At 38.8% G+C, this 17695-nt stretch overlaps 1 protein-coding gene and 1 long non-coding RNA gene across 2 annotated transcripts in view; one reads left to right on the top strand and one right to left on the bottom strand.

Annotated features, from left to right (window-relative positions):
• PITPNC1 (phosphatidylinositol transfer protein cytoplasmic 1) overlaps positions 1-17695 on the top strand; it is a 76543-nt gene that overhangs the window by 14259 nt on the left and 44589 nt on the right.
• Positions 536-4271, bottom strand: LOC146429355 (uncharacterized). Its single transcript, XR_014855545.1, has 3 exons — positions 3941-4271; positions 3612-3853; positions 536-3524 (listed from the first exon to the last, which is right to left on the bottom strand). It is a non-coding gene; the product is annotated as an uncharacterized LOC146429355 (long non-coding RNA).

Below are 17695 nucleotides of genomic sequence, written 5' to 3'. Positions count from 1 at the left end.
TTCTTTTTTTTTTCTTGTTTCTTTTTTTCTCTTCAGAGATAGATGATTCAATATAAAAACACGTTTGTCTATATTAAGGGGACTCTGTTACATATTTGGGATGTGTTGGGATTTTTTTCCCCCATTAACTTCAGTGGAAACAGAATAAAGCCTAAATGGGGATTTGTTGTTGTTGTGTTGTTGTTGTTGTTAATTTGTTGTCCAGTGTTTTGCTATAGCTTATTTCCTCCACTATCTCCGCTTTTTTTCATGTCTGAACTTGAACTCACTCGGAGTCAAGTGATGCCGAATTTCTAAATCTGTTCTGAGGGAGTTTGCGATGAGGCAAACAGCATTTGAGTGGAAATGTTATGTCATAGTAACCAATGCCTATGGATTAGTTAGTTTATTTCCAGGACCTCATGGGCTATACATTGCTATTTATAATTTAACTTTCTCAAGCAGCCACGACTGTGTTTATGTTGCCATGGTGTTCCTTGCCATACTTGAGGGTGGATAGTAAATGCTATAATTGAAAATAGATACTCCCACTGAATTAAGGGTAACAGGTGGTTATGTTTTTATTTAATCATGCTGCAAGCATATTACAAGTTAAATGTAGATACCTCTACCCTGCCTCTTTGCCAAGACATTTGCAGACATGCCAGTTTGTCTTCAGCGGCCAGCATTGGAGTAAACAACGTGAGTGATTTGTCTTGTGACAGCCCAAGGAATGTCAGTGGCCATCAGTGAGCATCCTCCACTTGAGGCTTCAGAAAGCAAATGTTGTTCTGTAGGAGAGAAGGAGCTGCTCTGATGCTGGGTAGGTCTGTGTCTCATCCTTCCTCTGGGACTGAAGTTTGGGCAGAGCTCTGATCCCTGATGAGCATTTGAGGAGCAGCGATTGCTGTTTCCTTGGGATCTCCACATGTCATCCCTTTCCCTCATCTCAACTCTTCCTTTCCTTCAGTTTTCCACTGAAGGTTTCCAAATTTTTGGTATGGGCAAGGCACGTCCTACTAGCACAACTATTTAAAGCATAACCCTCTCACAACCATAAGAATAGCTTTTGATTAAATTTTGTCAGCTCCAATAGAATCTATTAAATGTTATATCTATAATACATCATACATGTATCACATAAAATACAAATATGTTTTCACATGTGAGTATATATACATTTTTTCCACTCTTCAGAGTAAAAAGGTATAAAAACACAGATACTATCCTAAATTCTCCTTAATATTTAGGTGTGGGGAAAGAAAGTGTTGTAGATTTTTCTCTCCAAAATATTCTAAGACATGAAAATTAAATAATTCAAAATAATTTCACACTCTCTATTTACTGCAAAAAGCCATATGCCCAAGAGTATTAAGTAACCAGGTGCAAATACTTCAGTCAGGATAGTGGTTATTATCAAAGGTATTTATAAAATACATGTTAATAGAACCATACCAAAGGTGCATAATTGGTTCTATTGTGTGAGCAGTGAAGTGCAGAGTGCAGCTTGTTGCCTGAGTTCTGCACAGCAGTCTCTGGTTGAGGATTTTTGTACGTTTTTTAGAAGCAGCTGTCAGACTTTGGTCTTTATTAAGTCTGGCTAATTGGGTCCTCCAATTTTTGCTATAGCTATAGGATATAAAATTAATTTTCAGGAGCAGGAGATGTGTGCATACACAGAGTTTTCTCTTTAACTCAGTTCATGGTTGTTTTTCAATTTTCCTTTCACATTTTACCATTTTGGAAAGCAAAGCCAAACAAAATAGTGTTTCATGGATGGTATGATTTGTCATATTTTGGTTTTAAGCTGGTTTACATTGGCTGGAAATGTTCATGTTATTTAAACCAGTGTCACTTGCTTTGTACACAAGACCAAGAGTCAGAGAATGTCTTAGAGCTTTGCTGGGAGGTCCTTCAGGCCTTTTGCAAGCTCCCAGCAATTGCATTCTTTTCCACAGGTTGTTATACTTAACATCTTTGTTTGCAGGCCTTTTCCACAATTTTGGAAGTTAGACTTGCAAATTAAGTGAGCTACTTTAGCTCCCTAGGCTTATGTTATAGGTAGCACTTGATTGAGTTTATTGTTACAGAAAAGCTGAGGACATTCCCTAGGGCCACTCCAACCTCCATGTAACAGTAAGTGTGCAGTAAAGCATTAGGCTTTGAAGTATTCATGCATATTTAATGGGAAGGGGAGAAGAGAACTCAGCGTTGTAGCCAATCCAAACCTTTGACAAGAATAGTGAGTTAAGGAAAAAAAACTTGCGTTTGCAAGATGGTTTTGATCAAAGGGAAATTTAAAAAGCATTGCTGAAGGTGATTAGTATAGATTAGTAGATCGTGTGTATTAAGAACAATGTCATGGATTCACAGATCTAATGGAAATTCATTCTTAAGCTTGGGTTTTTAGTGGCCTTTCTGAGTTCTCCCTGCTCAGCTGTGCCTCCACCTGGTCTCTTTGGAGATGTAGGACTTGTATTGGTGCTGCTGCCAGGTCTGAAAGTCCCACAGTCCTTGTGGAAACCTGTGGTGCCCTGGAGCTGCTTAAATCTCATCTAAATAGATACTGACCTGGGAAATAACTAACTCACTTTTCTAACCAGTGCAACCTGTGTGGGCACAGGAGCAGTCTGGAGTCCAGCTGCTGCTTCAGCAAGGTCTTCATCAGCCACAAACCAGAATTTACTCTTGAAGTTTATGAAAGCCTTTTTTTTTTTTGCCATTGTGCTTTACCAGGCTTCATTTTGTTGAGTTTATATCAGGTTATTCCACACTTTCCTTAAGCAGTAATCTATGAATATTCATTCTTAACAGTCACGATTCTCTGTGTGAAATTGTAGCATGAATTTTTATCTTAGCATTGATGGGTGGTTCCTGATACTCCCCCCTCCTGCGCTGAGTGTTCATTTCTCTGGTATCTTGCTTCTTAAATCCAGGTTACACTGCAGTAAAAATGCTCCATGACTCTTGGTTGAAAACAACATTTTTACCCATTTTGTCAGTTAAAAGAAAACGAGTGAAAAGTAAGGGAACAAGGAAGTATAGAGAAGGCATTTCTCAGAGAAAAGAATTTAGGAAGTAATAAGGTTTGTAGGAATAGAATTCATTTGCTCCATCAGGTGACATTTAAAAGCATTTTTCATTTTTTGGAAACTGGAAATATAAGGAAACCATGTAGGAAAAGAAATAGACTTGCTGATTAAATATTTTATCATGCAATCACTGACATAAAAATAATGACAGAGCTGCTGAAGTACATTTTTGCCTATCTTATCTTGCAAACCCTTCTTTTACTTTTGGACTTTTGACACCTTTCAGTTAAGAGTTTCAAAGGAAAAGGATTTTTAGCTCCATCAACAATTCATCACCCCACTGATTTATGTGTGCAAATTGTTTGCATATGTCAGATTTAAACAAAAACTGTTTTGAAGGCACAGCAAACTTGGCAAGTTGACATATAAAGTTCACCTCAGTAAATTAGCTGAAGATTTGGTCCTTTGTGTCCCTTCTGTAGCAAATTAGTGCACTGTGTCTGCTTATATATTCTAGAAAACAGGGAAAGAAAAATTAAATTATCAATGTCTAAAAGGTGTAGAGCCATCAGTAGACTTTTTTTTTACTCTTTCACATACCTGCATATTGATGCTAGTTTAAAACTGTTTCTTCGGCTTCAAAGATTGATTATTTCTTCATATCTCTTTATACTGCTGAAATAAAGAGTTACTGGATTTGTTCCTGTTAAATCTTTAGCATTTTTATAAAGTCAAAAAATACACAAACTCTTCTGTGAAACGTTTCTTGACAGAAGCCAGTGTTTCAGCACATCTGTCTAATGAAGCTGCTTGGGGAATGGCTGTCATGAAAATGCAAAGACCTGTGGGTGACATAAAGCCATTGTGACATCCTGAGCACAGGATCCTTTTCAGGCAGACTCTGAACAACTGCACAAATTAATCATTACCTTGAGATAGGATGGCACTGGGATGTGCATTGCATTTTCATAAGAACGAGAAATAACTCACTCGCCCAGGGTTGAAGGCTCAGGCTGTGTATTCCTGAGGGGCCATGCTCTGCTAAGAGGGGAGGTCTGGTTTCCTCTCAGCTGACCTTCTAAGATATTTCTCTGTAATTTCACACTGCTCAGCGCTGTGTCCTAGCTGCACCCCTCTGTGTTTCAGAGAGCTGTGTGACACAGTCTAACCAGCAGGAGACTGGGGGCTCTTTGGTTCCTCTCTGTGTAGAAGACCACGGTGAAGCCTAAGTTTTCATCCCTGAATTCTTCTATCTGTAGTGCTGAGGTGACCCTGTGGTGAATTAGGACTAAAGAATTTTAAGCTGGTTTTCTAGGTGTTGATTCCCACTAAGGTCAAGGAGATAAAGTTACTGAGCTTTTCATCTAATCAAGAGTTGCTCTCTGAGCCTTGCAGGCTGCAAGTGATCACTGTAACTGTATCCTCTGTGTTCTCTCCTTTTTTCTCTTTGTACTCTCTGTAATTTGCCTCCCACTCCCTCTTTGAAATCCTTTTTGTAGGAGGTTAATTACAAAAATGTAGCTTTCCATCCTTGTTGGGTTCAAGTTATCCTAAGTTGCTACAACCACTGTTGATGACAATGAGGAACACTGTCAGACCCAGCAGAAATTCTTCTGGGACTTAACTGGTGGCCTCTCTCCAGTTTTAGAAATTATTTGTCTATTTATTTTACTTTTTAATTACACCTTGTAAACAATGATTTGTCCATTTGAGGACCTTCCTTATTGCAAATTTGTTTCTTTGAGAGCATGGGGGAATGCAGGCACATGGTGTGACTCTTGGGGATGTCCTGTGCAAGGCTAAGAGTTGGACTGGATGATCCTTATGGGTCATCTCAGCACATTCTGTGATTCTGTGGCCTTGGCAAAATGGGCTTTTGACACTAAATTGCCCCACAGCAGCTGGGTCTGTTCTGGCTGTCCTGTTGTCCTCTTCAGACACACATTAATGCATGACTTCTCACTAAAGCTGTCTTAACTTTCACTCTGTTTTTATGCATCCAAGCTATGCTATTCACACACTTTTAAAAATTTTTCTTGAGTAATAGGAACCACTCTCATATGCTCTTTCTCAGTTTTCTGTTCAACATATTGAATAGATGATAGCAAATGAGAAGCATATGAAAAGCAAATTAATACAACTCCTGTCCTACTTGGTTAAAGTATAGAATTACAATTTAATGCCAACACAACATAGTGAATTAATTGTAAATTAAGATGCAATCTTTAGAATACCAACTGAGATTTTTTTAGCATGGCTATCAGCTTTACTGCATGTAAGCACAAAACTTCAGTAGAGGATTTTTGATGACAGTTTTTTAATTCTTCTTCATTTAAATCATTGACTATTTGGGGACTGTTTCTTAAAGAGAATCACAGAGGTTGCAGTAGTGCTAATAGGATTTCAGACAGTTTATTAATATTTTTTGCAAGTAATATTTGTCAGTGCACCAGTATTTGCATATTATATTAGAAGCGGTTTTGCCAAGTGCTGGTTGGCAGGATGTCATGTTCCCTAGTTTCCATTTGGAGCTGAGAACTCTTCTGATTGTTTTATCTCTGAAAGGAGTTCACATTTGCTTTATTGTAGATCCTAGCTCCTGTAGGATGCACAGCCTCTGACCTAGCAAGGTCCTGTGCTATAGGAGTGATGTCTCACTTTGTCACTGCCAGGACCAAACACTGCTCTGCTCTTGTTTCATCCCCACAGCCCTGCTTCATGCCCAACACACAGAACTGTCCATCTTGGAAACAGAGATAAATTTCCATGTCCATGTTTAACTTTGATTTGTAGTTCCATTTTCTCTTGAACCTCCTCCCACTGACTGTAAATCAGTAAGTGAAAAGCACACCATGTACACAGTCTGCAGTCAGGCATTTGATATGTTTGTAATTAATTGACAGCATTCCTATATGTGCTGCTAAGCAAGATTAATGCCCTTCTCAGATCTGCTTCTACGCAGTGAAGCCAGTGGGAGTTTCTCCTCTTTTGCACTGAGAATGCAAAAACATGAACCTAAGAGAGAATTCATTGAATGAGGAGCTGTGTGTGACATGCAAGACAATTCTGTCCTGAGCTGCCCTCCATAGAGCTCCCCTGGCTTTAGGTAAAGTGCTTTGTCTTACTCTCCCACAAAATACTACAAGTCATTTTTGCATACGACATTCACATTTACGTGTTCTTTAACTGTGCTACCAGAGGACCAAATTATGTTAGAAAATTTAAACTGTTTCATTGGGACTTCTAATAAAATTGTAAACCTGATGATTTACTAAATTATATATAATATGGACAAAATGGCACAAGATGAAGCAAGGTTGTTTGTGGTCAGTGGATATCTAGGAGGGATGAGCCTGGCTTGGTAAGCCAGTGCATTTTTCTGTTCTGGCACTTGTTGCTTTGCTGCCTCATCTTCTTCATCAAGTTAGTTAATAATCAAAAATCTTCTTTGTGCAGCCTCTTGCTCTGGAACTACAAAATTACATTGTCCTCTGTTCATATATGAAATCCTGTCCTCCTCAGGAGAAAACATGTTTTCCTCATCTGAAAGTTAAAACATCCCATGACTACAAGTGCAGGAATCCTGGCAGCCTCAGTTGTGCTCCACATTCAATTAGGAATGACATCAGTAGACATTGGGACCTTTTTGTTTGCTTCTCGTGCTCTCCTGTCGTGGCTGCAGTCCTGCAACTGATGGTCCATGGAAGCTTTTGCTGCCAGCAATGGGGGAAATATGCAAATATAATAATCTTCTGAATCATCTGGTAGAAGGCATTGCTATAGTCTGAGGCAGAATTATAAACCATCAAAACATGCAAATCACGTTTGTGTGAGTGACACAGTGAGGGTGTCCCTGCACTTAAGTAGGGCATTACTCAAAATAGTACTATTTCAGCTTTCCATGGGAAAGTACTTTCTGTTCAGTGAGATGTTTTCTTTCTCTACCTAGTCATCAAAAACACCATCAATCCCCTTTCCAGTGAGGCAAGCTTCTGTGGAATGTGACATTCATTATTTCCCCTACCTGATAAGAGCTGCAGACCTAGATTCATACAGAACACAACACATACTTTTTTTTTTTTTTTTTAATTCTTTATGCATGAAAAAGGGCTTGTTCAGAAGAACTTGCCACCAAAAATTTGATTTTCTGGCTAGGTGCAAGAGAGGTAAATTCACTCTTTCTGTAGTTTTTATGCACCTTAATGCAGAGAAGGGAATAGGAGTGAGTTTGTTGGAGTCATGATATAGAGTTCATAGTTGGAAATAATTCTAAGGTAACCTCCTGCTGCTCTTTCTGTGTCTGTTGAAGAAAAGAACATTATTACAGCAGACAACTGTCAGATGAAATTTCAAAATTGATATATTAGAGAAATAGAATGTGCTGTGCACATTATAATCATGCTGCCAATTTAGTGAATGTTTTTGGTGGAATCAACAACATAAATTAAAATCTATATGGGCTATAAGTATATTCTTCACCCTGTTGCCCTCCTGGACCTCCAGGCTTGATCTTCTTTCCTTTACATGCATGGAATTTGTGCAGGCACCAAGAATTTCATGCCAACGGATGAGGTGGCTCTCAAACAAGATCCAGTGAACAGAGGTGATGGCACTTTTCCCCCTCACTATCCAAAAGTGTAATTGCACACAAATATATCATTGCTTATCTGGACATAAAGAGAAGCTTTAAAATCTCATAGACTACAGGAACTAATGTGTCATTTTTATGCTACTTTACATGGCTTCAGTTTGTGTCCTGTAAAATAAAATGTTCTGATCCTTGCCATTTATTTTTTCAGTTTCTAAGAGCTTAGCCATTTAGGATGATCCACCAATTCGGTTTGAAGCACCAAATGGGGTGTATTCATGCAAATATTAGTCCTGGTGTGTGTGTCCTTCTGAAACTCAAATTAATAGTTTGAGCCATGGAGGTTGAAAGGAATTTCAAGTGCGGCTCTAATGAGGACAGACAGGAACATCTTTTGATACCTTGTACTGAATTTAAGCAGTTGCCTATCTGATATACTTTATAGTGGTGCCCGCTCCTCTTCCATAATTATGGGCCTGTCAGCATTTCCATTACTAACCCCTATATTACAGCTGAAAATATCACTCCAGGATGAAGTTTTGTACAAAGCCTTTCAGCTGTGAACGAAGAAGATTTCAAAATTAATTTTCCTGCTTCTCCAATTTAAAATATGAAGTTTTGCTTTTGCTTGCTCTACCCTGTATTAATGTCTTGTTTTCGGAAAAAAACCCCACAGGGTCAAAATACTGATGTTTGTTTCCTGTAGCGTGAATGTAACACATTGAAAAGATAAGAACTGAAAGCTGAATGCTTTTATTTAACCACAAAAAGGCATAAGCAGGAAAAAGTACATCTGCAAGCTGCCACTGAGCTCAGAGGCACCTCACTTCATGTTCACCTGTGTGCAAAGATTTCAGTGGCCTGAATCCTTTTGCATAGATTCCAAAACAGCAAGGAAATTATAATTTTGGTATCAATGTAGACTAATTTTAAAATAATTATCTAAGAGTCCAAGGACACTTAGAATTAGGAGGTACAAAAATGACAAACAGTTTTGGTTTCCTGATTTTGGAATATATTTTCCATAAAGCTGGTTCCTGGAAAGGCTGGGTGAGGCTAGTGTGAACACCATTTTTCATGATATAATTTTTTTGTCCTTTTTTCCAGTAACTTACTACCCATCTCTGAAGGTGGAACCAGTGTTTACCATGGTTTTGAGTGATGCTTATCACTAAAGTTATGCTTATCACTCAAAACACTCAAAGTCTGAGTGTTTACTAAAATATTAATCAATTTATTTTCACTACACTTCTGCAAATGAACAAATTCCAGATAATTTTTCAGATGACAAAAGTCTGTATTGAGACATAATAGTTGAAAATATTCACTTTTTTAAAAGTATTTAACACTTGGAACTTGATTTTTAGGGGTGGAATTAGAAACACAGTTCTCATTGACTTTAGCAACTCTCAATCTGGTAAATATTTAGCATTTCCCTGAATCACATATCTTGTGTTGAGTGGAGTACCCATATGAGGAGGAACAAGGGAATTGCCATTGCTTGTGAGGAGTTTGGGATTAAGTGATTTGCTTTGTGATACCTACATGGCTTAAATATTGTCATTCCTCATCCTTCCGCATCACAACTGGGCCCTCGTGCTGGTGATGCCCAGAGGATACACACTGATGTGGAATCTTCACTTCATATGACCTTGAGCTGGCACTGCTTTCCCTTCCCAGAATGTTTTTCAGCACTTCAGCAAATGGAGCAGAAGCCCCATGTAAAATCATCCACATTAGTATGCAAGTGCCTCCAATAGGGAGAAAAAGTGGTACATGATTATTTAATTGTGCCAGTGTTAGGTACCCAAGTGCATTAATATCCAATCAGACATCCATCCCTTCCCGTAGCTCCTGAATGTCTGCCTTTGCAAGCTGAATAAGATTTCCTTCAGCATAGTTTTTGTTTGTAATTATATTGCAAACTTCTGAGAGAAAAAGAGCTTGACTGTCATAGAATGATAGAATGGTTTGGGTTGGAAAGGACCTTTAAAGGTCACCTGGTGGCACCCCGTGCCATGGGCAGGAGCCTCATGTGATGTGTGATCATCGGGCTCATGTGAGCTGCTGCCTCTCGTCGCCAGCGCTGAGCCTTGGGATGAACTGCACAGCCTGCTGCACTTGAGATAATGGAGAGCAATGGATAAAAGGAGCAGTTAGAATGTACACAGTGCCATATGATAGGAGAGAATAAGCTACGGAAAAGAATCTGTGACAAAGAATGCAAAAAACATATATCCTAAATATAGTAGGATCTGTGAGAATATGCAGTAAGAACAGAGTATTTTGATAATTCTTGTGGAAAGCCCTAAAAAGCTTCTTTGAGAATATGGAGCTGTATTTGCAAAGACTTAAATTTAAACGTTTATATTTAGCCAAGGGATTTTCATGCATAAGTATTTATGCAAAGACTACGTGTCTGTTGAATTTCAAGTCCCTTTCCTAGCTCCCTGTAGGCATAAGAGCCTTCCAAAGGAATAAAATTCTGACATTTATTTCCAATACAATGAATCATTTTTATTTAATAATTGCTATTATTTTTACCAGCAACTGAAACATTCCTGAGCCATTTTCATTGTGGCTTTCTGAGCTTAAAGTAGACACAGTAAAACATCATGTGACTAAAATTCAGTGGAATTTTTACCAGCAAGAGATCAATCTCTTATAATGGCAGATATTAGCCAGCTAAACGATTGGTCATCTGTTACTTTCTCTGTTCATACTTTAGATACAAATCTCTTCAATGTAAGTGGTTAATTTTCATATTACTGTTACTGATAGCATGAATTTTAAATACAGTTCTGTTAACAGAAAAATATCACTACATATTTACACAATACACTGCCTATGTCAGTGTTAAAATAAATAGTTGATGGTAACATAAACTTGTGTTTTACTTAACTGGCAATGACCTGCTGCAGTATCAACATCATTGTTAGCAATATAAACAGACAGTTAGTAAATACACAACGCATGCACCAAAGTGCCTTCATTGGAATTATTGTCAGAGCAAGAGTGGATTAAGTCAAACTGCCAGCTGCTTATGATATTTCAGGCCAGATTCAGCAAGGCAGTGGCTGCTTCAAGTCAAATACAGATCTGCAGGTGATGAGAGTAGTTATTTGGCTTCAGTTCTAGGCTCCTTTACCTTTCATTCCAAAAAAAAAGCGATAAAACAAAAGTTGTAGTTAGCAAAAGCTAAGAGAATAGGGACAGACCTGAGGGAAATACTGGATTGGTTATCTCCACCTAAGCTTGGCCTGAGAGTTGCGAACAATCTCCCTGTGGGAGCACAGGGCAGCTCAGCCAAACAAGGCAGCCCACGCTGAGCTCCCACTGCACTCCAAGTCTGTGCTATTCTTTCTTATTTTCATCTTGTTTCACAGGTTAATTATTTGATAGCTCTTAAAACTCATCTTCTTTCAGCATCTTTTTCATATAACCTTTGAAACCACATCTAATCTCTCATTTCAAGAAAATTTAGGCAATTCCACTTCTTTGAGTTTCTCACTTAATAACTATTCATAAAAATCTTTAAGCTGATGGTGTTCTCTGAGACGCTGCCTGAGATTAATTTCTTCTATGTTTTACTGTATTTCTGAAAGGATAAAACAGTACATTTTTGTTCATGATTTTGAATTCTTGCAGGGGCAATCACAATTTTAGGCATTTCAATGAAGTCGTTGTGATATGTAGAAAATTACTTTGAGGATGATACCCGATGGTAACTGAGAATTCATTTAATGTCATCTTTTCCTTCTGATGTCATTGGAAAAAGAAATGTCAGTCAAATGGCCTTAAGGAAACATTTTGTCTATGGATGAGTGAAGAGGCAAGCGTGTCTCTGTGAGTTTCCCTTTGGGATTGCATTTCTGGACTTGAGAAAGTGCATATTGTGCTTCATTGTTGCCCTGAAAATGTGTCCTGTCAAAGATGGAGCAGTGACACCACACTGACGTCTTCAGTTACTCACGTGGCAAAGGAACTAAAATGCAGAAACCTTTTCACATCACACTGACTTCACAGGCACCTCAGCTGCAAAGATAAAAGCATCCATTTTGTAAAGGTTGAGAGTTTTGTGATATGAATCTCACCAATATATAGGAAAGGAAAGGAAAGAAAAGGAGCTAAAAATGGGATGGCAAAGAATAGTGTAGTGTTTCAGCCCTGCAGGATTGCCTTTAATACTAAGTGGAAAACCAATGCTAGCTTGATCTTCCTGTTGTAATGAAATTATTGAATTATCCTTTCAAGTCCACAGATCAAAAAAAATTTGAGAAACTTGATCGTTCATTTATTCATCTGAATGACCTTTAGTCATTTCCTGACCTTTGTGTCAGGAAAGTCAGTTGTTGAATAGTTGGGGCTGTCAGGGATTTGGGGCACAGTTGAGGACTGGAATAACTGTATAAATAGTAAGCCTCAAATTCAAACCTTCTGGCTATAGAAGAGCATGTTGTGTCTCTGTAGCACACATCAGGGCTGAGAGGAAAAATGAAAGGGTTTTTTTAAGAAAAAGAGCCTTCCCAAATAAGGGCAGCTACAGCAAGTTTGGATCTCTAGTTTGTGAGTTATGGCACCAAAAATGAAGTGACATCCCCTCCCTCCCTTCCCACCCCCAAAAGTTTTCAAATAAGAGAGATTTAAAAGAAATCTGAGAAACTGTCTGCTAGACCACTCGATTTGTTAGTGAGGAAATTCTTAAGAGGCATTTGCCCAGCCTTTGAGCTGTAGGAGAAATCCCTGAGTATTCCCATTAAAGCATAGCATTATCTGGTTAACAAAGCTAAGAGTTCATAAAGTTTTTAGAATAAAAATTTTGCCATAAATATGTTTCACAGTCACAAGCCTGTAGAAATAGTAGAAATTATCTAAATCACTATAAAAGCAATGTTTTAACTTAAAAGTAATGCAGATATGTACTGCTATAAATGTTTGACTGAACCACATGCATTTAAAAGTATGTTAGACTAAAATTAGATTACTGACCAACCTGTGAGACCCATTCGGGCACAGACATTTTTAGTCAGTTTCATTCCTGTTTTAATATTTTCTTCCATCTTTTTCCTCAATTATACCTCTTTTTTTCCCCCAAGGAATAATTTACATGCACATGACATATGTCAAAAAATTCTCTAAATTTGTCTGAATTCTTTATTTTTATGAGAAGTAATAAGGAAGGTCAAGCTGTGTTGCCATGCAACAAGTTTGTGGTCTTGCTGTCTGCTCTTTCTGCATGCTGTAAAAAAATCAAAAATGCAGGCGATAAAGAGCTTTCATTGGGTTGCCATTGCTGCAGCAACACTTCCCCCCTGTTTGAACCAATGCTGGGAGCGTTTGGGGAGCAGAAGGCCCCGGGTGGCAGGAAACGAAGCGACGAGCTCTTTGTAACTGTATTTTTAGACTCTGGTGAGGAGGGGTTGCTGTTCAGCTTGTGTGCTGTGGTTTTTGGTTGGGGTTTTGTCAATTATTGAGGTCTACAGCAGAATGCTTTAGATTAATTCTCTGACTTTTTCCAAACCCAGCTTTTTACAGGGTGTGTGCATTTCGAGTCTTTGAGCTCAATGTTTTCCACTTCAAACATGTGTCTTAGATAGCAGATTCCAGCCCGGAGTACTCACGCAAACGGTGCTCGCATGGCTGTCTCAGAGCTCTCTGCTGCTCTGAGGGACTGGAGGAAGAAAACCAGGTTCCCTATAAAGAATTCTTATCTATTTATACATTTTGTTGTTATGGTTTTCAGCTTTATTCCCCGGTGCTGCTGTGCTCCACAACTCTCATACCCAAAGGATAGGTTCCCAGTGACGCAGCTGCCTCTAACTAATGAGGAAGTGGTTAACTGCAGCAGGGAGTGCAGGAAAGCTGTTTGTTCACTTACTTACAAAGCTCTCCAGAGTCAACAGGAGAGGCTTTCCATTGGACTCAACAGGATCTGTTCCAGCTGAAGTGGCCTTTTGGAAACTTCTTTGTACTTGGAAGTTTCCAAAAGGCCACAACACGAACCAAAATTCTTGTGGCGGAAAGAAAGATATTCCCACTTAGAAGTATTGAGGAATTGATTTATCTGTTACTTGTGGCACCAGCTACTTCAGAAGGCTGTATAGTCCAGCACAGGACCAGGAGCTGCTCATTCTTCTGCTGTTGCTGGTGCTTATTACTGCTGTTGTTGGTATCCAGAGGGGTAGGGCAAGGATATCTGTCCTAGAAAAGTTTTTTAGTTCTCTGGTGCATGGTCAAGGCTCCATTAGTCCTATTGGATTCTCTCACATGCTGATATCTGCACTGACAAACTGCCAGCTGTGACTTACAGCCCCTGCATGATCAGGCTGTAAGTATCTCTGTGGAATAGAGATACATATTTGTTGTATGAACTCAAGAAACTCTATCCCATCTATCTCAAATATTGTCACCCTTTACAATCTTCCTAAGTATGATGAACCCACGTAATTCTTCTGTGTTGGTTAAAATCTGCAGGTTGTAGTTTCCTGCACCTCCCTCTGCAGTGTTTCCAGGTTCTGTCCCAGAGGAGGTGGTGGTTGTGTTTATGTAATGTTCTAGACTTCCCTTACAGAGCACTGAAACCAGATAAGCGCTGGTGGAACGCCTAATGCTGTGACCCCATCTGTCAAAAACATCTGGAGACCATATAGCTTCACATTCCTGGATTATGATAAAATTGAATTAAGCCTATAGAGTTCCTTGTCAGGAATTCTTTGCCTTCATCCTCCCTTTAGTCTACATGTGGTATTGAAAGAATGTCTGCTCTGGAAGCTTTGTAGCCTGTCAGTCAGTCAGGAATGTGGTCCTTCCTGGAAATTTTGCTTATACTTACGTAAGAGCTGCTGTTCAGTGTTGTGCTGGAAGGCAGCAATTCTGCTCATCTGTACTTCATCAAGAACTTGTACCTTCAAGGTGGAAAAGTTCTAAATATGAAAGGCTGTGTGCTCAAACTCTAGACAAAGATGAGCACCCTGACCCCTCCAGCATGTGCACCCCAGGTGTCACAGCTGCTTTTTGTTCTGCAGCAAAATCCAGATTTCCTGCCCAAGAGTTTATTTGGCTGCAGTTTTGATTTTTCCTAAGTCAGTAGCAGGCAAACAGATTTCTCCCCTAAATGTGCTCAGAACATTTATTAGAGATTTGTGCGTGCAACAGAGGCAAAAGTACAAGAGTAGTGAGTTCCTGCCATAGTGACTCGTTTCAACATGGGGGGATTTTGTCACAGATTTATGGAGTAGGTACTTCAATTGCGAATATTTGTTCTAATTAACTGAAATGAGAAAAATAGGTCTCCTTTCAGTACTGGTTTTGAGATTTCAGTGTATCGTAAAAATCTGGGGAGGAAAGTATGTCTTCATTTCCTTCTTATGCAATTGCTCTCATGTGCTTCCTTCCATCAGATGACTTTAGATAACCTTAACATTTTCATCATCCTGATCCCTGGGTTAGATGCAGAGATGCAGGAGTGACCTCAACTATTTACAGACACTGGATTCTTTATAACATTAATTTTATCTGCAGGATGCAGGAGTAAAACAAGTGCATTTTAAAAATTAAATTCAAGTCAGTTTTATTTTAGAAGAACAGAAAGTAGGATGAAGTACTTGTGATAATCAAATGAAATATTCTGGACTGTGAATATATTTTTGTTTCATTGTAAGTAGCAAACAAAATTTCACTTTCTTCTGAATAAATTTTCAGAAGGCAGATTGGATTTGCCTTATTCAGCTTGTTACTACTAAGTACTAAATTCTGATGCTGTTTTATTCATTGCAGATTGTGCATACTAAGAAAGTTCTAATTTTTTCATATTTACAAGCAGAATTATATTGCCTAAAATGCATTGTAAGGAGCTTGCTTGCCAAAAAATGTAATTGCAGAATTGTTCCATGCTGTGATTCTGACAAGGTTTATGGAATCCTTTGTAGTCTCTTTGGTGCTTCTAAACTCAAAGTTTACTCAAATTCTTTTTCTGAAAGCATTGAATTCTCTGCACTTGAAAGTTGATGGTGTTGGTGTGAGAGAGATTTTTATAAGTCATAAAAATGAGTAATTACTGAAGAAGAGTAATTAGAGAGAAGAAGCCTGAGGGGAAAGAAGTTCTACTTAAACATTAAGCAAATACCATTAGCCATGCAAAAATAGAAAATAATTTCTAAAAGCATGAATAGATGCACACGTGTTTGGTCCATTCATAGTTAAAGATAAACCTAACACCCAAGTCCATTTCTGCACTCCATTGAATTTTGAAAGGGTGAAAGGATATATGAAACTCTGACTATTCCCACCTTAAACTGAACTGAATTAAGATAACTAAATTTTTTAAATCCTGCAGTTCACAGAAGTCAACCTTCCTGTTCAAAGGCAGCTTTACAGCCCAGCCCTTTGACACATGGCATGGCTGACTGACCACAGCTCATCCCTATCCCTGCTCTGGCCACCTAAAATGGCTTTCATCTGCATGGCACACAAGTTAGCTCCTTCTCTTCCCCCCCACCAAATCCTTATTGGTTTAGTGGAAAAACAGATAACAGCTTTTGCTGTCAGGTTTAATAGAGGAAGCTTCTCCATCACCATCACTAGTCCGTGGAGAATGTTGCTTTTCGCTGGCAGTGAATCCCGTGTCACCCCATGTGCAGAGCTCTTGCCTGCTGCTGGAACGAGGTTGGTGACAGAGTGCCCATGCTTTTCCATTCTGATTTTTCTTGGAATATCTGAAGTGGAAAGAGTATTTTCCTGGAATGTCAGGAAAAGAGTTTATGTCACTGAAAAACCTTTAGTAACCTCTACCAAAATTATGTTGCAGTTTTATTTCACTTTACTGCATTCTAAGTTAAAATTTTAAGATATTTACTGAACAGCTCCTTGAGCTTCAGGCTTTAAATTAACAACAATCTCATGAATTAATTGTGGCAAACAAACAAAACATGCTTTTGCCTTAGAAAAAGCTACAATAATGTTTCATGGTTATCCAACTGGTCATGCCCTGCAAGGCAGAGTGAGCTGTGCACGAAAAGCAGGAAGCTGGAATCCAGGCAGGCCATGTTTGCAGGCAATCAGAGCAGATACTCATAAACAGGGCGGAGAAGTGTGAAGAGTGGTCAGTGCAGTTCTGACAGACTGCTCAAGAGACACAGTAAGGCCCTTTTAGCTGTTCTTCTTGTGCACAGAGGACTTTTGAGAAAGCCTCCGGAAATGTATCTGCATTCCTTGCAGGAAATACATGGATAAATCTACATAATAGAATATTACCGGTATTTATGTACAAAGCACACAGTGTACATGGTTGAAAAATGTAACCAGCTGACTCACTGTAAAATATTGTTAATAAAAACTGATTCTTAAAAATTGTATGAGCTTGTACACTCCAGATAAACAGCTGGCTTTTTTCAATAGCACAGCTGTTGTAGAAGCATAAAATGACTAAAATTTGAACAGGACATGAGCTATATTTGGCAAAGCATTTGCATGAAAGCTGAACATTTGCAACTTCATTTTCATTTATTTTAATTTTCATTGTACACCTAGTAACCAGAGATCTGGAGCTGCTCCTATTGGTTTCAGTACCACTTGTTTAGTTGTGAGCCATTATGTGCCAGGGTGTTGTAAACTTAGAGTAGGCATTGTTTCTTTAGGTGCAAATAGCAGAGGAGGGTACTGACTTTAAACATGCGGTGTGTCAGTGCTAAGCTGTCATTCATGGGAATTTAGGCAGATAAAGGATCTTAAGGATGTAATTTCTTCCTTGAAAAGGCAAAGCAAACATGAAAGCAGTAAGAATGGCACTTCACAGCGTGCAAAAGTCAACTGTTCCCACTGCAACTGTTTGTTTGTGAGGCTACAAAAGCATGTTCCCATGAATTTGGGCAACAGTAAAGAATACTGCTGATACAAGTCAGCAGATGTGTAGTGCTTTGTGATTCACAGATGCATGCAGGAATCAGTTGAAAGAAAAATTTCAAGCTCAACTCTAAACTCTGACTGGTCAGATTCTTTATCTGTTACTGCAGGAAGTGACATTTATACTACTAAATGACTTGCATGATTTTCTGGGGCCTCAAATCACAACAGTGAATCATACTAACATTTAGATTTT

Source organism: Lichenostomus cassidix, chromosome 18, assembly GCF_008360975.1.
Source record: "Lichenostomus cassidix isolate B80296 chromosome 18, HeHo_3.0, whole genome shotgun sequence".
Lineage (NCBI taxonomy): Eukaryota > Metazoa > Chordata > Aves > Passeriformes > Meliphagidae > Lichenostomus > Lichenostomus cassidix.
This window is presented reverse-complemented; position numbering and strand designations above follow the sequence as displayed.